The sequence below is a fragment of the Vanessa atalanta genome, chromosome Z (assembly GCF_905147765.1).
Source record: "Vanessa atalanta chromosome Z, ilVanAtal1.2, whole genome shotgun sequence".
Taxonomy (NCBI): domain Eukaryota; kingdom Metazoa; phylum Arthropoda; class Insecta; order Lepidoptera; family Nymphalidae; genus Vanessa; species Vanessa atalanta.
The window spans coordinates 9,522,576-9,547,933 of NC_061902.1; the positions used below are offsets into that span (position 1 = coordinate 9,522,576).

Below are 25,358 nucleotides of genomic sequence, written 5' to 3' on the forward strand. Positions count from 1 at the left end.
CCCTCCACGACAAATTATCGGCGTGCATTAGTATGAGTGACGCTTTTGCTAACAATAAGTCATAGGGAGTTTGAGATGATTCAAAAAAAAAATAAACTTAGATTATATTTGTTAATGTATGCAACTAATTTAAAGCTTTTGTGAGTGAACAGATCTGTAAAGCGCCTTAATATTGAGGATGGCCACCTAGCCGTATCGTCGAGTGAGACAAGGTAACTAACTGTATAGGATATTATAACAGAGCACAAGTGTACGCTCAACACAATTGCAGCTTTATAATTCAATGGTAAACCCAAGATCAGGTGTAGGTACAATGATTTTACGGGCTTTAGTGTCTCACTGCCAATTTTACAGCTCCGGGATACAATTGAGAAGAACTTAACAGAATGTCAGAAACAGTCTTTATTGGAACGATCCAAATTCAAACGACTGATTTTGCTATTTACACGTGTGCATACAGCCCTATAAGCAAAGTCAGCAAGACGAAAGAGATACTTAGGTAAATGTTTTTTTTTTTTTTAATAAAAATATAGTAATCTTTTATTTCGTCAAGTCACCTGATAAGTTTTGAGACAGTTGAAAGTCTATTCTATTTTTAAAAGCAGTTCGCCAACTTTTACATTATAATTAATAATATGTTTATAATGCTCAATGCTATTTAGTATTGAAAATAAAATATTTGGTTTATTCATACATTGATGATGTAATCATCATCAGCAAACTGTGCAAGATATATTATATGACCACAATTGTGTGAGCTCTATTCCCTTACATTTCCCTCTTCTTTTTTTCACAATAATCCAATGCAATCAGATGCACGACAACGGCTTTGCGTGCTTTCCGAAAGTGTACACACTTCCAAATTCCAAAAACCAAAGAATTTATCAACAGAAAACCCCATTAACTTGTTATCGACCAACGAGGCTGTCGAGTCCCTCATAATCATTTAACAGCGTAAACAAAGTATATCTATTCAAATGGATGTTTCGGTTTCTTGGTTTAGGAACACAAAAGACTTTTTAATAAATTAAATATTGCCATAGAAATTAATATTGGCCCTGTCTTATGTGATCATATTATACATAATATATTTTGTAATCGTAGTCGTTAAAAGAACAGTACACATACAGCCGAAAATAGTACATTATACAGTCTGTCAATCACCCAGTGATTACAACTCTGACGAAACTTGGAGCAATTTAAAATTTTATAATTTTTTTTAAATATATATGATCACGCTACGAAACCGAATTTAATATTAGATATATAAAATGTAAAATTATTATATCTTATCATACCATATGTAGAGATAATTGTAGATAATATATAATAAATTGTAAAAATAAGTGCTCCAAAAAGTGTTTTACTAAATATAATACTTATAGTAATGTATGCTCCTGTCTTAGAAAACGTCAAATATTTTTTGTTTATTCACTGTACCTAAACATTTTTCATAATTGAAAATTGTTTTATAAGCCTAAGCGACGGCGGTCCCTTGTTAATAAATTAGGTACATTTATTATTAGCTGGCAGGGTCCAAAGTCACAAATTTTATTTATAAGCCACGTATATCATGTTAAAGGATAATAATTTGATAAAAAAAAATATACAAACACATTATGGTCGCTTAATGCGATTAAATAAAAAAATAAACACAATTTATCTCATTACTTTTAATAAATACACGGATAAAATTTTTTACTGAACATTAATAAGATTGACGAGTGAAATCCTTAGCATGCCCATCGACTATGTTCGTTCAATTCAATTCTTTGCTCAATGTCTTTTATTCGACGTTTTGTTGATGTTATTGAAGTCTTATTATAAAGTTTTACTAAGTCGCGTTGTGTTTGTTTACAGCAACACTTTCTGTAATCGCTGAAGTTTTCAACAAAAATGCCACAGAATTATTTGCTGATACCAATTTGACTTAAATAATGTGTTTAAAACATAACAATATATGCATTTAATAGTAAAGTTTATCTATACTTATATTATAAATGCGATATAAACTCTCTCTGTTTGTCTGTCTGTCTTTCTGTGTGTCTATAGCTCTTTCTTTGCCAAACCACTGAATCGAATTGTATGAAATGTGGTATGAAGCAAGTTTGTACTCCAACGAAGAACATAGCTCTACTTTTTATGCCTTATGATTAACTTACAAAACGCGAGCGAAGTCGTGGACGACAACTTGTATTTCTTAAGGTGCTTTCTCATTTTTTATATCAACCGCCAATGGTTGTAAATTTCTTCCGGTATATATGTTTCACGTATCAATATCAATAAGATACTCGATTACGGCCAGTGAAGAACCTTCGGGTAAAGTTTCCTTTACAATCACAATAGCACTTATCTTCAGTAATTCTTTTGATCAAGCGCTCGCCAAGTTAATATTAAGAATACAAGCAAACGAAATAAGTGTAACTTTTTTTGTTGCGATATCTCAAATGATAAATCAAAGAATACCTTTAATTATTGTCTACATATACAGTCGAAGCGGAGCGGAGAACGCTTCAAGAAAAAATAGTGGCCAAACGTTGGCCAACATTGGCTTGTTGGTTTTAATTCCTTTTTAGTGCGACACTCTATTTAGATATAAAAATTATCTAAGGTATTAATGACTAGCAGTGTTAAGGCACGGTCAACTGTGAAAATTGTATTATATCCGAATGTCCAGGAACCATGAGAATTTAATCGAACAAATGATTCAATGCTCGAAGGAAATTCCATTATATATAACGGTTCTTTGTAGTCAGCTTTTGTTTGTGTCGTACCATCCGCCAGAACGTTGCGTTATCTGGAAATGCTCTAGTTTGTATGCACCTTAAGGAGATAAGAACCATGTCGGGCGTCTGTTACCACAGAGACAATTGTTAATAGCACTAGTGATTGCTTAGATAACAAACATTACCGACGTAATACAGCTTCGCTATTAATTAAATATTGAATCATAATACAGTGTAGTTACTTATAAATGCGGCTTTAAGACTACAGGTTCAAATCCCAGGTCGGGCTAGTGAACAATTAGTGGGTTTTTTCAATCTAGTAATTCTCCGTAACGTATTCTTGAGGTTAAAATTGTTTACATTTCCGTGCATCGAAAACACGTATACCCCGCATATGTGGCAGTTGTTTGCAATGCGCCTGAACTTTTTCCGATCGCACCGGATTGTCGTCCCGTCGGATTATGAGAGACTGGGAATAAAGTTGTGTTTGTAGTTTGCTCGCAACTTAAAGTATAATATGACCTGTGTTAGACTAGTTAGACTTCTTTTTTCCTAATGGGTGGGTTTAAATATCTTTAAAATCAATTAATGCACATCGAATAAACAATATTAGGACGAATTCTGTGTGCGTAAATCGAAATGTTCTCAGTCTTTTTTTGCGAATTAAATACAAATATACAGCCTGTATCATGACATAATCGACTTTATGCCCAACTGAATTACAATTGGTATAGACGTCAGAGCGCAGGTGAGGGATAACATTAAATTTAATGTAATAATACTTTCACGTTTATAATATTTCTTTTAAATTGTTAGCTTACTTGTTGCCAAGTTGTTCGAGGACAAGAATCTTTTTCACTTGGTGGTAGGGCTTTTGTGCGTCTGGGTAAGTACCCTCTCGTCAGATATTCTACCGCCAAACAGAACTTAGTTCGTTTGGAAGGATGAGAATGCCAGTGTAACTACAGGCACAAGGTACATAACATCTAAGCTCCCAAGGTTGTTGGCACATTGGGGATGTAAGTAATGGTAAATTTTTCTTACGAAAGCAAGAGCGTTTCGAGCAAGCACTACTGAGTTCTAATGTGCTTTATTTCTGTGCAAAATTTGGAAGAGTTGCGGAATAAGGTCCAAGCATTGGGGCTATTGGAATATTAATGGTAACCATTAAATAATTATTACTATAACTTGTGTAGTCACTTATTTTGTTTTCGACCGTGGCTTCGCTCGCGTTATAGGAGCTGGTCATCAGGTGTTACACTTAAAGTAGCCTTTTGCCTTCTTTGGAGTTCAAGTTCGCTTCAGACCAAAGCTCATCAAATTCGGTTCAGTGGTTTGGCTGTGGAAGAGCACAGACAGACATACAGTTTTTAAGTATACAAAGAGAATATGTTTTCCAGTTCTAATTAAGCCTGAGTAAGTAATTTACTCACTAAAGGTTTGAATACTGTCAGCGAATATGAAATTGGGTTTGCGGTCGGTTCCGTTTAAAGTTGAATACAAACCAAGCTAACTTATTTACTGTACTTTGACTTTTGCTCCTCAAATAAATTTCTTTACCAAGAGACGAAATGTTTTCTCCGCAATGTAATGTAGTCTTATTTTATCACGAAATGTATGTTAATTTATTTTATAAGACAAAACATTGTTAAGCAGTCGTATTGTGTAAAATTCTATTGTTTATATATATTATTAAACGAAGTAAGATGTAATATTCTCATACTCTTATAAATTATAAATACTGTATTTTTTTCCGACACTCTTTTTTATTAAATATCCCTTAAATAATACGAAGCTAAAAAAAATATATTTCCTCGTACATTTGTAACTGTAATGTGTTTTTTTTTCATTAATTTTAATATCTTGGTTCTTGTCTTTATGTACTATAAAGAACTACGGTTATATTTTTTTATAGAATTGCATCAAAGTCCCAATATAAGAAATGACCAAGATCTTATATATTAATAGCGTAAGCTGATTTTGGTTCAAGTGATTATGGGACGATGGCTGCATATAAAAACTCGGTTATGGTCTCGCTTTGCAGAGCTTCAGCCGTAGATGTGCAGAAAAATAAAGAGGATTCTTGATTGCAATTTACTTAATTGTTAGGATTTAACAAGGAGTTAATTTTAGGGAGCGGAAAAAGGTACCTACTGGCCAGTTAGAGAGCGGTACTATGGCTGTATAAGAAAAAGAAATGAAAAAACGTAAACAAAATGAAAGTAAGTTGTTTTCGACAAATTCCAATTCTAACTGAACTAATGTATAGTATTTGATGTAAAAAAATATATATATTTAAAAGAGGTTTCATCATTTTGGTGGCCAATGTAGATGAGTGACTTTCAATGAAATTAAATCAAAATAAAACATACGTCAGTCGTGGGGACGACAAAATTCCAAGGAGCTGAACCTGCGCTTTTTATATCGCTGAGCGGCCCTTAAACCATTGCGCTACTGATATTTGTAATGAATACCTATTATAAGGTTATGATGAATTGCATAAAAAAATGTCTCATATTTTTGTTTAAACGTTTAAAAAACAAAACAGATATGTAATACAGGACTATAAAACTATATACAACTATTTATAAGGTTATTTAATAAATTTGGTGCCACATAACCTATAATATAACCACGAAACTATTTAAACTTTATCTCATTAGCCAAAATATGACAGGTAGTTTAGAATATTGGCTTGCTTTGGTCTTCGCCGTAATCGGATAAAACGCCATTGGATTTGTGTTAATAACTTAACTAGTTGGAGTAAGTTGACTACAGGCACAGATATATCTTTTTCTAATCTGATTAACTGTATATTTGTTCGTGGTATATGCAAAATAAACAAATTTGTCAGACAGAATTACAGGGTAGCTGTTTTGTTAAAATATAAATACTAAAATGAACTTTAAAGTTAGGAACGTCCGATCGAGTGAATGGACGATTACAACATATCTGAGAAAGGTGAGTCTAATAAGTAAATCGTATAGATATTCTATTAAATTAGTTGTTTCAAAATATCATTACAAAATGCTTAACGGTTACAACGACTTTGTCAAAATATAAAAAATATACTTATCTCTGTCTCAGATATGGGAGTTAAAAAGGATAGAAAGTCCTGTCAAAATTTATTTTGAAAATATGAGTACCAATATGATGTAATTTATAAATCGTTTCTTTAATATATTATTATTTATTTTATTCAGTTAATTGTTGTGTAATAACTTTTGTTTTTTATATGTTTTTTTTAGAATATCGTTCTGTCTATAATCTTAAGACAAACTGTTTTATAATGACATAGACTATAATTTTATCTACTGTCTCCGTCTTCTGACTAGTTAAATAAGCATATGTATGATAAATATCTAGAACATAAAACAACAGTAGATTAATTAAATATTCATAGCATTTGAAAACGTTTAAGCACCAATTTACAGCTTGTTTCATATAGTTTTCTAGTGTGAGTAGTAAAGAAATAAAAATGGATAATGTAACCTTAAATAATTCGTTAACTACGCTACTGAAATTCATGCTCACGCTTTGACATTTATGACATCGGTTTGCAGTTTTATTCGACAAAGGTCGTATGAGATATTTTTGGATCTATCGATCGGCTTACGATGAACACATTATTATGAGTTCTAAATTTTATGATTTTTCTATGAGGCTAGAATGGTTTTTCTTCAAATATTTAAGGTAGGCAGATTGCCATAATGTTAAGTGTTCACCACCGCCAATAAACATTGTGGCCATCCCATACATCGCCAATGCGTCACCAAATTTGACAACTTAGATGTTATGTCGGTTTTGCTTGAAAACACTGAATCACACACACAACAAAGCTGTGTAGGTTTCGCGGTGGAACATTTGATGTGACATTGAAGTGGCTGGATATATGACCGTTGATCCCGAGGTCCTGGGTTCAAGCCCCAGGCTGGGTCGATAAAAAGTTATTGGGTTTTCTATCGAAAGAGTTTCAGTAACAACCTCGGATAAAATGTAAAGCCGTTGGTCTTGCGCCAGAACTCTTAACATTCGTGTCAGGTTTGCTGTACCATCGGATAATGAGAGAGAACAAAGAGTCACTTATCTCTACACACACGTGTTCACTATAATATATCCTACGTAGTTAGCTGGTCTTTTAGTTACCGTGGCTGAAATCGGTCAGGACGAAAGTATCATCATCATCTACCCTGAGAAAATAGCACTAAGGTAGGGCTTCATTCATGTAGGTTGTAAAGTGTTAATGCTATGTAAAGATCCTTAATGAAATGAACTTAAAAACATGTTTGATTGTCACCTTACGCACAGCCTAAGCCAGTAAGGCCTAAAGGTGAACTTAACGATATATTTATATAATTTTGGTGTGCAAGATAAGTTATTTCAAAAGAATAACTATTTGCTCTATCTACTGCCTGCTCATAAGATAACTATGAACGACAAGCGAGAAGAGAAAATAATATTGAAATGTCCCCCTGAAGGAAATATGCAGGAAAGAGGTTGTGATCTTTTACTTATTGCTTTAATATAATTAAATGAGTTTTTAAAGTTAATTTTTATCTATTCTATTTATACAAGAGTCCAAACTAATAAAATAGTATGATCGTTTTATTAAACAGAGCTTAAAATGAATCTTTACATTTTTGTTATGAATATTAAAGAAGTGATTCCAAATTAATATGTGTTTGCTGAACAAATCGGAGGCCGTACCAAATTATTTGGCGTAAAACCATTAGTTACCAATGTAGATGAACTCTTGCAAGTTGAAGATGCAATACTATAATATAATACCGGGGAATACAATTATTGCCGCTCTAATAACAACAATGACTCGGATAATGTAATTGAAATGTTTTACGAACTCGCAATCATTTTTTAGTATTCGACGAATTTAAATAAATCCATTCGTATATTTTATTATGAGTTAAGCGATTAATAAAATGCATTCATATTTGTTTATTAAATTAATCATTGCGATTGTAACATAAAATCAAAGTCAATTATCACTAAACGTTTTCGGTCAAATAGCTGATGCCGAGAATTTCTCGCGTGCCATCTATTTTACTTGAACAGTATTTTGGCAGTAAACTTAACGCACGTTCCAAGTTATACTAAAATAAACTTTCAACTCTGAACGATGAACGCGGATATTTTTTTTATAAAGAGTGACATTAATTTTTATTTAATATATAAGATTTATTATTACACTCTTTCACTTTTTTCATTGTACGGAGCTAAAGATCATTATTATGTACAAACAATAAGTAGCGTTTAACGACTTAGTCGTTAGAAACTGTTAATGCGCACAGTTGCTTAAGAAAATTGCGGAATCAGCGACAAATAAGTCAACTACTAACACGATTAACAATTGTTAAGCCGTCTACTTCGAATAGATACGCTTTTTTTATTTCTACTTTTTAACGAAGTAATGTTCTTTAATCGAATATGAATTACTCTATAGTAAAATTGGTAAATATAGGTTTATTGGTCCAGTCGCTATGTTAAAATTTCCTGTTCTTACAATATGAGATTATGTTGAAGCAATCGTTCGGTTAGATGAGCATATTTGTTTGCTGTTAGTGAAAGGAATACTATATCTGTATAGATGTTGGTTCTTCTCTTAATTTCGTTAACAATTTAAATATATTAAGTTGCATGTTTGTCATTTATTAAAAAGACAATTTCATTATTTGTATTTTTATTTTATGAATGTGTTTGATAATATGATTATGTATGTGTGTATTAAAAAATACACTTACTACTTTTTATATCTTCCTGAATGATTTATAACTATAATTTATAATAATAATACTACATATAATTCTATTAAAAAAGAAATTTGTTTACAGTGCGTGATTAATAAATTTTGATGAAATCTTAAGAATGTAAGCTCTATTGCGAAAAAATTATGATTCATTTAGTAGAACTTCTATTCCGAGGTTACTAAATTACTTGTTCATTATGTTATCAGACAGGTTATAAATTAAATTTACTTATAATAAGTCATTTTTTTTTATATAATTAAATTGTGAAATATTTTTTATTTTTAAAACAATTTTGCTATAAACTCTGTTTTAATTATAGCTTAGGTTATATGATCTGACACTTCTTGCATAAGAGCATAATATTGCGAATAAATTGATGACATGCAAGTGATCAGTACGCGGCAGTCGAGTGATTGTATCTTCACAGATCACCGCCTTCGATAAATGTTCGCGAAATAGTCCGCCTTAAAATATTCATTATTCCATATAATTCTAATCAATATAGGTTTTCAGATTTATTTCTTTTATATAATTTAACAATTATTATAACTTTCGAAGACATATTCACAATTAAACTGTAAAAGGGGTTTATTTTGTGTCTCATGCGCCTTCACTCGCGTTTAAGAGGTCGGTCGTCAGGTTTTATAAAAAATAGACTATATCCTTTTTGAGGTTCAAGCTTGGTACATATCAAATGTCATCAAATTTTGTTCAGTGATTTGGCCGTGAAAGAGAAACAGACAGATTTACTTTCGTAATTATGATACTAGTATGGATTCTCCTATAGTCGTTTAATTATGTTCATTTTGTACAAAGAGAAAGCCCATATATATTTATATTTATTATTATTGCGCAATGTCCTGTTTCTAGATATACGATAGGATTTGATTCCTCCATAAAGTAGAATAATGGAAACCATTCAGAACTAAAATCTTGGGTCTGTTCCAAACATGATCTTATTTGATGATTTGTATACTGTCTAAAGCTTGGCTTGTGTAATCAACTGTATACAATGGTATGACGCGATCCTGTGGGGCCAGAATAATGGCCAGTTTCACGTGCGTGGGCGATCCCGCGTTCAATAAATTATTCAGTATCCTTCGCAGTTTATTTTCTTGTATGTTCCTTTTACTTTTGGGGGAGTTCAAGTGGTCACGTCCTTGTCGGAGTATTAGTTGTTATGTTTCACGCTTGCACATCTAATACGTGGCGAGAAGATAAAATACTATTTATTTAGTTTATAATAAGGCATTTTAAAGAAATTAGTAAACGCAATGCAAACATACAGACAAGTGAAGTAACGAACTTTTGTAATACTTTTTTTATAAAAATCATACGCAAGCAGACGAAAGAAATGTGACATAAACAGGCATTATTCCAAAAGTGTGTGCAAATCGACGAATTCTCCAACTTGAAAGTCGGAAATAACGTTCTGATGCAAATTAATTTCGAGCGAAGAATAATGATTGATTTTGTCATGACGATGACATGTTGGAACTTCGCCAAATGAAGTCTTACGTTTGAAGGAATGTATCACTTACATAAAACAATAATTTTCGAGAGAATTCTGTGGTTTGTTTTTCAGATTCCGTGAATACAATTAACGTTAATGCGAATACGTTTCAATTCATGTAATTCGCGCTCGGAATTAAGTAAGCTTAAGACATGCCTAAATGAAAGTAAAATATGACCTTTTTTCTTCGGAATGCGGATAAAGTAAAAGGATTGATTTGATATAAATGTGGTATACCTGGTTATGATTATTACGCTTGATTTAAGTCATGGAACATGGCCAAAACTCTGAATAGGGTTAGTGTGTGGTCGTTTCCGAAGAGAGCGAAAGTGGATTTGCCACATGCGGTCATTTTTTGGCCTAGATCGGCAATTCTAGTTAAGGCACCGCCGTTCACCCGAAGAGTACGTCATTCAAACCCGTATTCGTTGCTTTGCGTAACACGCTAACCCACGGTCAGTGAATGAACATAATCCACCAAGGTTGTATATTATTTTATAGTGATTAATTTTATATTGTAAAGTTATATTAAACAAGTTTTTTTTTTTAATTTCTTATTTGACTTTTATTTTGACGTTTACTATTTATAGCGTGATAAAAATTCTGACTAAAGAAGTTATATAATCGTATTATAACATTATTCTTACGATTAAATAAATTCATAGATGTTTTTCATTTCTTTTATCACGTATAACTGGTATATCATTAACATCCATTCAATAATTAAAATAACTGTTAACAAGATTAATAAAAGCACATTTAAACTGTGTTAAGAAGTGGAATTCCATGTTTAATTAAAAAAAATGATAATAATATTCCGAGCTAATGAAATAACTTCGTTGCTGTTGCTGAGTCAGCTGAGATTAACGCCTTAGAATTTTAAGACGCCTCCAAAGTCATTCAACTTAAATATAATTAAAATAATATACATGTCATATTGAATCGAACAAAATAAGAAGTAAGACTAATTGGATAGAAAAACAACAATTTTAGTAAATTCTAAATGAAATAGGAAAAGTTTTTTTTTATTTATTTTTTTATTACTGATGTAAGGCTTTGTGCAGACTCGTCTGTGTGTGTTACAACTGATTCGATATTCTTCTGCCAACAAAGTGTTGTTGGCTTGACTGTACCTACAGTAGTTATATTACTTATACTTGAATGTGGTAATATTTCTTCGTGTTCCAGAGTCAATGGGCGAAGGTGACCACTGCTTACCATCAGTGTGACATTTGCTCGTATGCCTAAATAATTATACTAGGTACCCATTTCGGACTTTACACGGATACGAATCTATCCATTACCTTTGAGATTGTAGGACAAAATAAAAAGAAAAATTATTGTTTTTTCCCTCTAGGACAGTTGAAATTGTCTTTTCTCTACTATAATGTCCTTTCAACAAAGGCTATAAAGTAGCTTAATATGTTGCATATGTTTTTAGATATACATATATTTATATCATTGTTTAAAAAGTACCGGTATGAAATCGGGACGAGCAGATAGTGTGATTAATTGAATTTTAAAATCTCTGGCAGACATGTAACGTACAGCCTAAAATAGAGGGTCTAATAGGATGAAACTTTGTATAGGGGATTCCATAATATGGAACGTAGGCGAGTATCAAGAGAGTATTTTTCAAAGTTAATCTCTTAAAAGGCATGGGGGATGGAAGTTTGTATGGAAATCCGTACGGAATTTCTGATATTAGCAATATAGAAATCTATATACCTATTTACTTATTAAAATGTATTAAATTTTTTTTTTTGAAAATTCTTTACCCTCGAGGCTGAAATCAGGGATATTTTTTTACCGAAAATTGCTGTTTCTCTATATTTTGAATATGATAAAACAAAAGAGAAAAGGTACAGTGATTTTTGATGTACTCGTATAATATGTGTATAATAATAATAATATGACCCTGTTCCCGCCACTGGTTGGCCTCTGTATTTTATATTTTTAAATATATTTTATAAATTTGTATTTTATATTTAAAAATGTTATTATACATGAGTAAAAATAAATAAAGAAATAATTATATAATAATAGGAGAAACGGTCAAAAAGTCGCTTTCTACTTCTACATTGGTATCTTCTAAGGTGGACTCATAATATTTTTTTTATTTATTAAAGATTAATAAAAATCAAGAGGTTAAATTATGCCTGATTTAAAATTACGTGCAACCAAATAGGTGAGTTTGAAAACGCATGTAACAAAAATCTATAAGCCGTGTTTAATTTTTTATATATTTTACATTAATATTACGATTGAAACCATATCTCATTTATGACATAATAAAGTAATAAAAGAAATATCTCTACTATTAATAGTTTCTTGCTAAAATAACTTCTCATTTTCTTTATTAATAAACTGCATCGCGAAGCCGTGGCGGATCGCTACTTATATCTAATTTTAATACTCTTACAGACGATAATTAATAACGTAATTTTAAACCTCACTTTTGAAACACTCTTTAATGATGAAAACCACATAAAAAAGGCTAAATGTACTGACGTCAGGAAGCGACTTTGTTTTATACTATGTAGAAATAGTAAATTAAATAATAACAACACGAGGATGTTTTACTTTCAAAAATATGATAGACATTCAATTTAGCTAACAATATAATATCTTTATATATATATTTATATTTATATTTCAATATAATATAATATATTTGAGCGTGAAATTGAATTATAATTGTCTAATCTATTTGTGTTAAGTGGGCTTGAGCACAGTTTAAAATATCAAATTCCTAAACAGTCCGTTTACCTAATCTTATTACATTATAATTACGACGCGAGTCACGTCAGACTACTGCACGCTGTTTTGAAAGAATCTCTTTGGTCGTTATATACATTACATAGTAATAAATATGTGATTTGTATGTACGATCACAAAGATTTACTTGGTAGAAAATTATCGTTTTTTGTTAGAAATGAGTAAAGAAGTAAATAGTATATTTTAACTTGGTATGACGCTCTCCACAGCTCTCTATGTATGCGTGCTGTACTATATGCTTCGTTTGCTATTTAATTTTATTATAATATTAATAAGAAAATTATATAAATTTATTTTGTCCTATAGTCGTTTATTAGTTTACTTTAATAATACATTTATTATATAAGCACGTTTTCGTTGTGTCACATCTGCCCGACCGTAACGATATCACATTTTCTCATCAATATATAATAGGTAGGCAGGGTAAGGGCGCCAATTGTTGGTCAGTTGTCACCACTGCAAATATATATTGGCAGAGTAAACACTATTATTACTTTAGGTTACCTACCTTGTATCTATATTTACATCGACATAATTACCCTTGAATTTGAAACACTCGACGGTAGAGTAATTGAAAAGTGTGTGGTACCAATATAATTATTTATTATATTAAATTAATTAATTGTGTTATCTATAAATAAAATTGATTCACTCATAAATTACATAATATATATCTGATTTAATTAATTCTTTTGAGTTTTTTTATTACTTATATAAGAACCAATGTTAACATATGTAACGTAACATACTTATATAGTTATGTGTAATAGACATATGTTTCGGTAATTAAGCAGAATGGAGCCGTAAACGACCATAAAAAAGTCGTGAAGTATAAAACTTACTCCAAAGAAACTTTGGCAATAACACATAATACGGATTTCAACCAAGTATATAGATTTATATTTTAGAAATTTACATAGTAAATGATTCTAATATCTTTATACTATTTAAAGTTAAGTAAATACATAATAATAGTACTGTGTAATGTATAATAAATGCTTGGTAACTAAGATAAAGAGTCGACTAAGGAAACTTACTATAAATTTTTCCGCATAATAAACATTTTAATTTAAAATTATTTATTATACATATAAAAAAATAAATATTTAAATTTGGAATAAAATAAAATCAGTTTATTTGGTGTAGAAATTAACGCGTGATCTTCACCGAGTGTCAAACCGTTTCGTCATATTGGAAAGGAACTGCACCTATAGAATATTTGAGACGCATTTTATTTTTGAATTTGTTACGTGAGTACACTATAGGTCATCCGACGGTAAGCGGTCACCTCTACTTGTGATCAATGACATTCATTGCCAATGCTAAGCATGGGGGTGAGACTTTTTATAAGTTACTTATAAGCGGATATATGCAATTTTTTTTTTTAAATTGAAAAAAAAAATCACAATTGTTAAAACAAAATTTGTGGCATGTTATGTTACCATAAATAAAAATATTCACAAGAACAAAACAATATTGTTCAAATAAGCTGAAAAATGCAAGCGAGGTATAATGTTTTTTTTTTTATAATATATAGCCGACAACATATTTTGATTATTACGCTGCACGAGTGTGGAAGATAAGAAACATAAATGCAAAGCTGACTTTGCAGTTTAACGCTTAACGTAACAATTCATTCGCATTTAACGTTTTCGCTATGAAAAATAAAATACCAAAGGATATCTTCTCGAATTGAATTTTTTAAGTACATATATCTTGGTGGTAGGGCTTTGTGTAAGCCCGTGCCGATATGTACCACCTCTAAACATCAATATTCAATATTGCACTGTAGCATTTGAAATGGTAAGAGAACTAGTGTAACCAGAGGCACACGGGACATAACAGATTAATTTCCAAGATCAGTGGCGCATTGGCGATGCAAAATACGGTTATCTTTTGTTAAAGCGGTGTCTATTAGTAACGGCGACGACTTACCACAAAGAGCCTAAGAACCTAAAATTAAAAATAATGTACAACATCACAAAACCTTGTAATTAATTTATGAATCAAGTTAAGGTGAAAACGTCTAAAATTTAAATTATTAATAAATTAGAATGAATATTTAATTACAACTAATACTCTTTTTCAGTTCAGTTCTGTATGAAAGCAGAACGAACTAATTGACAGTATCTGTATACGATACTCGATAGAAAATAAAAAATGTTTATTCACGAGTTATTGACAATATTTTCCCGCTAGTTTCGGAATAAAGCAAATGACGCGAAGTGCTATTGAGTTTGACATTTGTATTGAAGAAAAAATCTAACGTTGACTACCGGATGACATTTAAAGCTTTATTTTTGCGGAAAACGAGGGCAATTACTTGGACATTTCATAACCTGAAGACTAGGATTGTTTTATTTGTATTCCTTGGAATAAAAATGTTATAGTAATAGTTCGACTTATCTTTATAACGAATAATAAAACATTAATATTGATTTTGTATTGATTTAGAGGCGAATCTAAATTTAGTTTATTTATATCGATATGTCATTTACAATTTTTAAATTTCAAATAAAGAATACGAGAAGTTTTTAATGAAGAATTACGTATTTTTAGACCATACATGTGAGCAATAATCAACCGGATATAAATTGTAAAAGAAATAATATGATTACCCGTATGACGTAAGAGATGAAAGATTGCAACATATAAAAAAAAAAATCAGACAAAGGCATAATTCTGCCATTAGCACTAGTCAGAGAATGTTTTAGAAAGGTCGAACCAAGGTTTATCTGAGACGGTTTTATCTCTGTTGAGCAATTAACCTCTGTATTACAAAAACTTTAAGTATAATAATACTGAAATACTTATATAATTTAGTTTATTATTATTATTATAATCAACTAATAAGTGCAAACGCTGGCATTGCTTTCTTTGAGTTAGTAACAACAAAACAGGTTTATATGAATATCTAAATAATTGAAAATATATTTAAATTTAGTGTCGATGCACATAATTATATAAAAATTAATTCGCTAATACCATTCAAAACGGACGGTAAATATAGTATTCACAGAATTTTAGGAGAAATTTAACATATAAAAAGTTAATATCTAATAAATGTGATGTAACGTCGAATAGTTTTGTAATGACGAAATTTGACGTAGAAAATATATAATTAATTCGAAATTAGCTTAAAAGGTCTGACAGATATGACCAATGTATAGCAATTTCGTAAAAGTAAATATTAGTAGGAATGTCAATAAAAAAAATATACTAAAAAATATTTCCGAATATACTATTGACCCTGAATCGGAATAGTTCAAGGCGAAAGGCGCTTCAGTAATTGCACAAATCATTAGAGCCTATCGAATTATATGAAATCGTTTTCAATGACATATTACTTGTTGCGATAACAAGACCGTCACTAACAGCTGACCGTCTACTGTCTGCTGATAATTTTTTTAAAGAATTAATATAAAATTTTACCAACTTACAAAGAAACCTTGTAGAAATATAATATATCTATATATTTCAGTTTGATTTAGATTAAATAAATATTTTTATGAATAGTCCTAAAAATATTAATTTAATAATAAATTTTAAAGGCTTCAAAAATATTGGGTCTAAATTTACCGAGTTAAGCAAATCCTATCATCTATATATCCCAGATTAATGTTTATGTATGTTTTTAAATATTTATACATTATTGACTCATTATCTTTTCACGAGCTATAAATAATCTTTACGGATATTAATTTACACTCATTCTATATTATATTTAAAAAAATATGTATCTAATTTCCTTAGTATGAGTTTTTTTCAATTTGTAAGAACAGCTTTGACACTTACAATAAATGACACGACCGGAAAGAATTAAGGCGCAGATCCAAAGGCTTTAGTGCTTTCCGAGGCACCGATGTGTACACTCTTCTAACTTCCAAACTTCCAGGCTGTTACTGAGATTTTTTTTACAGAAAACTTTTATCGGTTTACCCCGGGGTTTGAACTCAGTACCTCAGGATGTCTAGCTTTATTTTATAGAACGACGAGGCACTATATTTTATACACCTTAAAGATGAACAGAATAAAAAAAATAGATAGCGAATATTATTATTTAACAAATAAATATACGCAATGAAGATGAAATACAAGGAATTTCATCCATTAAGTAAATGGCGAAAGTTCTTAAGGAATTGTAATCCCTTCGAAGCTTTAAGTTGAATCATGAAAACTAAAGTTGAAGAGCTCAATCGCTTGTTTTACACCGTTCTGTTCGACGAACTACGACGAAACCTTACTCGTTGCTTAAACTAATATGAAAATGATTTAAGGAACTATTTTAGTAAATGTTCTCGGCGTGTGCATATTTGTGGTATTCATTGATATCGAATACTATACCATAATATAGCGATTCCATTTTCAAAATTTTATAAGCCGTGACTTTGGTCTGTCTAAATTACGACGTAAATCTAAATGTGTTTGTATGTATTTTTCATTTCAGTTATGTTAACTAATATCTGTCATATGAGCTTGATGATGATTTAATCCTCTTGACCGATTGATCACGTCAGCTCAACGAAAATTATCAAATCGCAAATATTGTAAATAATGCATTTTCCATTCCTTTACTTGTATTGGTCGATAAAATGGCAAAACATCACGAACGGAGAGAGTTCAGGCTCAGGACACAATGGCTTAAGTACATGTTTTCCAAGGCAAGGGAACATTAGATCGTTCATAGAAAAACAGAATACGGGAACTTAAATAGACCCTTGCAAAATAACCTTTCTAATATGAGTAATGTTTTCTTCGTGACGTTTTTCAAATACCCGAAGATTTCGTACTAGACGATCAAACCCACCAGACTCTCGAAGGTTTCTTCACTAGGCTATTATAGCTGGTCAAAATTTAAATGGCGCGATAAAAATAATGTCGATTTTTAAGCAAAACAAATAAAACATCAAAGTAAAGTAAGTTATATTACTAACAGAAAATAAGCCAAATATATAAAAGTATAAGATAAATTATACATACATCGTAAGTTTTCAAATGTCTGCAAGTTCTAATAAATCTGTAGATGTAGAACTAGTTGTGTCTGTATAGCCGTGGTTGTACGATGAGCCTGTCTGAATTTCTTTACACAGTAAACATTTTTAAAGTTATCTAAATATTAATTGCTACACATTTTCACAAATGTAAAATATTTTCACGAGAATGGCTTTTAGTAAATCGATAAACGTGCCATAAATAGTTGGTGTTAAAATGCTTGCGTTAGTTGAATATTTGGTATGAATTAAATTATTGGCATATTTACGTAAAAGCTTCTGGGAGAGTTAAGAGGGTTACCTTCGTACCTGACGAGGTTAGGATCTTACGTCTTAGCTATTTTCAATAAATAATGTTTAAAATTTATGGTGGTAACGTAACGCGTTTCTTTATGCGGCAACAGTCTTGTCACCAGCCTGGATTCAGTCGGTAGACTAAACAGTATAATACCGTGCTTAAACTTTTATCGACATAAGTCAGTGAGCTAATAAAATCCGACCTAACAGTTAAATTCCGAGAGAACGTCCGATAACTTTGTCGTGGCTGATAATTTTATCGCATCACGGCTGTGAACAGTCTTTAATACTTTTACGGCACTAGACATCAGTCACATTTTTTGGTCCGATAAATATGTCGGTCCACATGTATCTTCAAATATGTGAAAGTACTATGTCTTTGAATGATCAATGTGTATTTATATTCAAGTCTGGGTTAAAGGAAAAAAACGTGAGAAAGTATGCACGAAGGCCATTAAGCGGTGGCACAACCCCAGGTTGTTATGATAATGTATTTTTGTTTATAAAAAGTATGTGGAAATCAGTTCACGTGGCAGATGTTAAACTCCATTTTTGTCGAAAATGTTTCGTTTTGAAACGTTGCACTAAATTCTAGCTTGAAATGTTTTTTCTCGTCGAATAAATATTGTTCGTAGAAGTTTTAATCGAATAATTCATTATATTTTTAGGAAAGTAATTCTATCTTCATTTTAGGTGTTGATTATTTTATTCATTCATTCTACACCCAGTCTTTATTTTTTTTATTGAATACTATTTCGTTCTTATCAAAATAAAGAACACGATGTTCAACATTTTCGGTAAAATATATAAAGGAAAATAAAATGAAAAATGGACGCGTGCCGTGGATAGATGACCTTCGCTTGATATACAATGAATTATAAAATTCATTCACATTATTTAAAAAATATGAAAATCATATAACACTCTAACTTTACATATAGAAAGGGACCTTTAATATTTTTAATATGTCATCAAAAATATTATTAAACTTTCATCAGCTATAAATAATAATTAAATATAAAAACGCAAATACTTATCTACCACCACACAAATAGTATAAATAGATTAAATTAAACTTGAGTTTTATGCGAAAGAATTGCAAATGGTTTTCCCAATATCTTCAAGATGGAACGACCAATTTAAATTCTTATGTTGGTGAATCCCGTATTTTCTAGCGTAGTTCAAGCCAAAGTGAATTAATGAGTCCCCAAACAAAAGAATGGTATTCTCATCGTGCGATGCTGAATTAGCAAACTGTCTCTAATCCTATTTACATTAAGTATGGTTGAAATTGTCATAGGTGATCCAAATATATTCGCTATATTACTTTAGGGAGAAACTTACAAATGAAATATATTGACATAAATACATAACTTAAAGAAAAAAAGTTTTATAGTGGTAGGGCTTTATGCAAGCCCATCTGGGTAGGTACCACCCACTCATTATATACTCAAACGCCATGCAGCAATACTTTGTGTTGCCATGTTCCGGTTAGAAGGAGGAGTGAGCCAGTGTAACTACAGGCACAAGGCATAATAACGTTGTTTCCAGGGTTGGTAGCGTATTGGACATATAGGGAATGATTAAAATTTCTCACGGCACCAATGTCTATGGGCGATGTTGACCACTTACCATCAGGTGGTCCATTTGTCCATGCACCTACCTATCTCATAAAATGTAATGTTCCTCTCCGTTGAAAAAGTTCACCAGGAGCTGTCTTACCATGCAACTCCAATGTGAATTGATGGATACACATGGCAGATTTTTATCAGATGCATCAGATTATCATTCTTCAAACTCGAGATGAATTATAACCACAAAATAAACAAGCGAATTCTGACTCCGAGTGGTATTTGCTCTGATTATTTACAATTTTCAGTTAAAATTCGGTTGATCATTGTCAACTCTCTCAGTTTACTAAATACTACTGATTATAAAAATATAAATACGCATTGGGGGACTTATCTTCTAATAAATAAAGATATGCAACTTATTTGCAGCGAAGCACCTCTAGTTACGCCCAGAGGAGAACTCTTATGATCGGAATAATATACATATAGGCGAGATATCTTTTGAAAACATGCAATTTATCTTAGGTCTTGTATTCTACATCTTTAAACACAAGATAAGTTATTTCAAAATTTCAGCAATGTCTATTTGGAAATAAATCCCTTAGTTAATATCCATTTGATAGATTAAAAACTGGGCCATCTCGTCGCAAATAGTTGAAAAAGATAACTTTGGTTATAAAGGCGAAGGGGTTTGGAATTAATTAATTGATATAGTTATGAAGGTCATCAAATAAAACAGTAAGAGTAAATAAAAATTCTACTGTTTACTTTTATTTTCACAAGTAACTCTGACCAATCACAACCTTGCAGCATATATATACACAAGCTGCTCCACGCGGTTTTACCCGCGTTCAGCGTTCCTTTTCTGTGGGCGCGTGACCTTTGTCAAGAATTGGGCTTTCAAATTTGTATTGTTCTAGATATTAGTGCGTTCAAACAATATTCAACTTTATTATATTGTAAAACTTATAAATGTCGAATTATTTAGTTATTACATATTTTTAAATATTTTTTCTGTAATATTAGTGGTTAGTTATTTTTCGAATATCTACTGAAGTTCATCAGTTAATACTAAACAATGATCAAGGTTATAATTTGATTGATTCCATAGAAAAATGTTTATATTTGTTATCATTAAATAAATAAATCACGTTTTGACCTTGTTAATGCCACTAATAGGCGTGTCATCGTTTGCTTGATGTTCGTTCGAATATTTAATAACTCACTCGATATTAAAAGTTACGTTCTTTGCCAACATCACATAATCTTGACCTTTACGTGACCAATAGTGAATAAAATAATTATAGTTGATAAAAATACTGTCAATATGTTACTTAAATACAAAGTATCAAGTACAGCGGTTCTCAATTAAGCCATGACATTTGATACAATTTAATTTTATTAAAAAGTTTGAAATCTATATGACCATTTTTAAATATTGAATAAGTAAAATATGTAAAGGAATAGGCTGCCTTGTATTCAACGTCGTAGTCGTAGTGTCGCTAATTACGGATATTAATATGTTTTATATCTTGTGCCTGAAATAACACTTACTCCCTCAGACCGAAACACGGCAGTACCATATTGCTGTTTAACGCTTGAAATTCTTAGTGAGTGGAACTAAATAGTATATGAGCAAAATCTTTTAACTGGAAGAAATCTTGCAAGTGGAGATAACATACACTTGTATCTAAACATTATTGTGTATTGATTTGTAATTCGATAAAATAAAATACAATTGTATTTTTACGAACAGCTTTTCAGCTTTGTTAGGTATTCAATAAATACGAAACATTTAAATTTAGGAATGTTCTATTGGCCGTCTCATTCAAAACATTCTTAGGAAAAATTTAATATTTTGTATTTAGGATAAGATTCGTGATAAATGAATAGATATTTGTTAAAATCCTGTTTTGAATACTGTTCTTACAAATATATAATTAAGATTTATTATTCGTAATTCATCGATCACTTTAAATATATTTATAACTTAAAGTTCAGTTCAGCGCTTATAAATTATATAGTATATATAGTAATATTTTTCTCGTTACTTTAAATTAGTCTTTCTCGTACCTTTTAGATTAATCATTTATTAATAAACGCTAACAGTCCCAAGTGAAACTTCAAAGCTAGAGTTAGTAAACGAGCTCAACAGAAACACAAACATCCAGACCTTGACTCCTACTAACGAGTATTTGTCATGAATAGGTACGCAACAAACAGTTGTGTATTAAGCACTTTTAACTAAATTGTCGCCCTCTTCGACCATACTAAACAAAGATAAACCAACTGTGCAGGACATTATATTGCACAAATGCATGTTCAAAAACCAGTATATTTCCCATTCCACGGTCCGAAACGTTCGGAGAATATTTAGTCCTAAAGGTATTTTCAAAGGGATTATAAACCCTCCATTTCTAAACTGCGGATTGCTACCGAAAATGTCATGTGTGAAATACAGAAAAATGATTTTAATTGCTCAACTAGGTACACGAATTCAAGATAGATACATTTCAGAATCTCCAGTTTAATATATAATACTATAAAACATACTCACAAGATCATAATATAATCGTAAGATTATATATAATACTATAAAACTGTATATAGTAACTAGACCAATGAGCTAGTCAAAATATATAAATTTTCGACTGAAATTGAATCAAAACATTTTCTATTTTAATCTGAGTGTACTACTGGCGGTTTAAAATATTATTCGTTGTAATATAAATGATTAAATTTGGCTGTAGTACTTTTTTAGGTTTAAAATTAATTTACAAAATAAAAATGATGTTTTTGACTTTGTTTTTGTATTTAAATAAGATATTTTATAAATGTAAGATTTAGCTAACGTAATTCATACGTTAATAAAAATAATATGGTATAAATTGTACAAAATATTATTTCAACTAAGCGATACATATAAGTAAAATATTTTTAGCTAATACTGTGTTATTAATAATGAATTATTTTTTAAAGTTAAAAAATTAATATATAAATTAAACAGAATAAGGGTGCGTTCATAAGAGAAAAATATCTCACTACACCTACAAAGTTTACACAAAACCGTTCCTGCATTGCAGTGATTCAGTTTGCTATTAATATAACATGAGTTTACGTAATTTGAAATAAAATAATTTATTAAATTGGCAACACGCAAACGCTATAATCGAACGTAAAAGATGTAGCGGATTTATTGAGTTAACTAAGGAAGATAGTATAAGAATTTTTGCTTTCGTACCTCTACTATTAATCATAATACAAATTTTTATAAATGCGCTGCCGAGTTGACTCTTAAAAGGGTTTTCGTGTTCTACATCATTAGAGGTGATTCAGGTGCTTTTAGTATCATCATTATTACCATAACACAAAAATTTAATTTTAAATTTAACCATTTTATGCTTAGTCTAACATAATAGAAAACTATTTTTATTTAAATGCAACTCGGTTTTTCGCGCAAAGTTATTTTATTTTTTTATATAGCTTCATGTTCAAAATGAAAATCTCATTTGTTTTAATAGAAATGTACAAAAGTCGTAAATTTCTGATGGCAGAAAACCATACATTTGAACTGTTATTTACGTAAAAAGTGTACTTCTAGCGGCGCAAAGCTTTTCAAGTACCTAGTGGTTGTTTGTACTGCAAAGGTAGTGTACGTTAGAGCACAGGTCAAGCCTGGCAAAAGTCAGCCGCAAAAGATATCGAGCCACTTTTGATTTCGTTTTAAGATATGAAAGTTTAATCTCCTTTCACCTAATTCACCTCTTTCTGGTTCAGCCATAGAGATGTTGATTGAATAAATGCGAACGTTTTTATCGAATTTTAAATTTAGCCCCTTAGGTCTTTTATTTAATAAGTATACTAGCGACCTGTCCCGTTTTTGCACGGGTACAATGCTTATACTGAAAATACTACAGAATCTACGTATATAAAAACGAAAAACCACTCCACTACTAAGGGGATAAAACGGGTGTGGAAATTTTGTATTTTATGAATTTCGCGGGAGTAAAGCCGCAGGTTCAGTTTGTATCTTTATATATGACATTTACAGGTTTTTTGTCATTAGACAATGCAATTTAAAATCCGCAATATCTTCGAAAATATTGCTTTAATTTAAATTACATTTTGATCTATATTAAATGCTCAGTGCATTTAAGGTACTTAATTGGTTAAGGATTAATGCTTAAAATTGCTTTGTAAATAAGCCATTATTTCTCGTAAAAAGTAAAGGATAAAAAATAGTTATTGTGAGTTATCCCTAAGAGTTAGACATATACCATCACGGACTATTTTGTAGAAATGTTTAAGGTATACCATACTGTAGTACATTATTTTGATCTATCTCGTAGGGTTTAACCAGCGTTTGCAATGTAAGCACAAAAAATGCCTTTATGTACGATATCACTTTAGTATTTTCTAAAATTATCATTGTTTCTTTAGTATAATATGCATGTATTATACATATAAAACTTCCTTTTGAATCTCCCTTAAAAAAAATCGCACTCGTTTCGTAGTTTTAGATAAGAGAATAAGATAAAGAAGCGGGAAGCGACTTTGTTTTATACGATGTAGTGATTAGTGTAGCGTTACAAACAAATGTTTACTATCTTCGTTAATACATTTTTATGAATAAATGAGAAACATCTCCGTACATCGACCCGTACGAATGAATTATAATAAAATACCAAACGAATTGCAAAATAATTTGTATATTTTAATAAAAGTACAATTTCTTATTTCATATGAAAATAATCTTATGGTTTACTGCCTGGGAGTTTTGTTAATGTTGCGGTAAAATAAAATATATTTTTTTTTAAATGTAATAATACGTTTCGTATTATTATTGACACATTTCAATATATTTGTGTATATACTAGTATTAGTTATAATGCATTCGGAACAGAATATCCGACCGACCTTTATTCGAGGTCAAGAATCTAAAATATTTAAAAAATCTAAATCAATAATTAATATCGCTTAAACTATTTAATTTATTATGTATATATGAAATGTATCTCATCAGTTTAATCCGTGGATGTATAGTAACATTAAAAAAAACTTTAACATAATAGATTTATTATTTAGGCATTTATAGTTCAAGCCAAAGCTTATATATTTTTTTTTATCGTGTGATTCATTGTCTTATGTTGAATAAAGTAATTATCTATACATCCTAACTGGATGTATATTATGTATTTACAAATTGTTTTATAATTTTGGAAGCATTTAAAACAGGCAGCACAATGAATATTTAAGCATGGTTCCGTTGGTTTATTGCATTTTTATTTTAATATTGTTTAGTACATTTATTATAAACTTGAATTAATTAGTAGTTTTTTTTATTTCTTTTATTTGATTCTCAGTTCGTTTATGCATCGCTCAGAATGTACATATGTTCCTTTATATTGTTTTATAAGTATAAAACTACTAACTACTGTTATAGTTGATTTTTTTGTGTTTTAAGACAGTATTTATATTTATTTAGTATATTGCCGATGTTTAATTGATTTTTGAATTCGTCGATGGTACAAAATATATTCGAAAAAAAATAAAAAATAAAGCTTAACATGATTTATTTTGTAAAGAAATGCGTAATATATTTTCATGTCTATAGTCTATACATTCGTTTATTTAACAACAAGTACTTTATCAATATTATTAAAAATATGCCAAATGCACGTGAATACTGCGTTACGAATTCTATTACCGCTCAACATATT

The 25,358-nt window shown here is 30.4% G+C and overlaps 1 protein-coding gene across 2 annotated transcripts in view; it reads right to left on the reverse strand.

Annotated features, from left to right (window-relative positions):
- Nucleotides 1-25,358, reverse strand: part of LOC125076013 (frequenin-1) — a 172,477-nt gene that overhangs the window by 38,596 nt on the left and 108,523 nt on the right. The window lies entirely within an intron of this gene.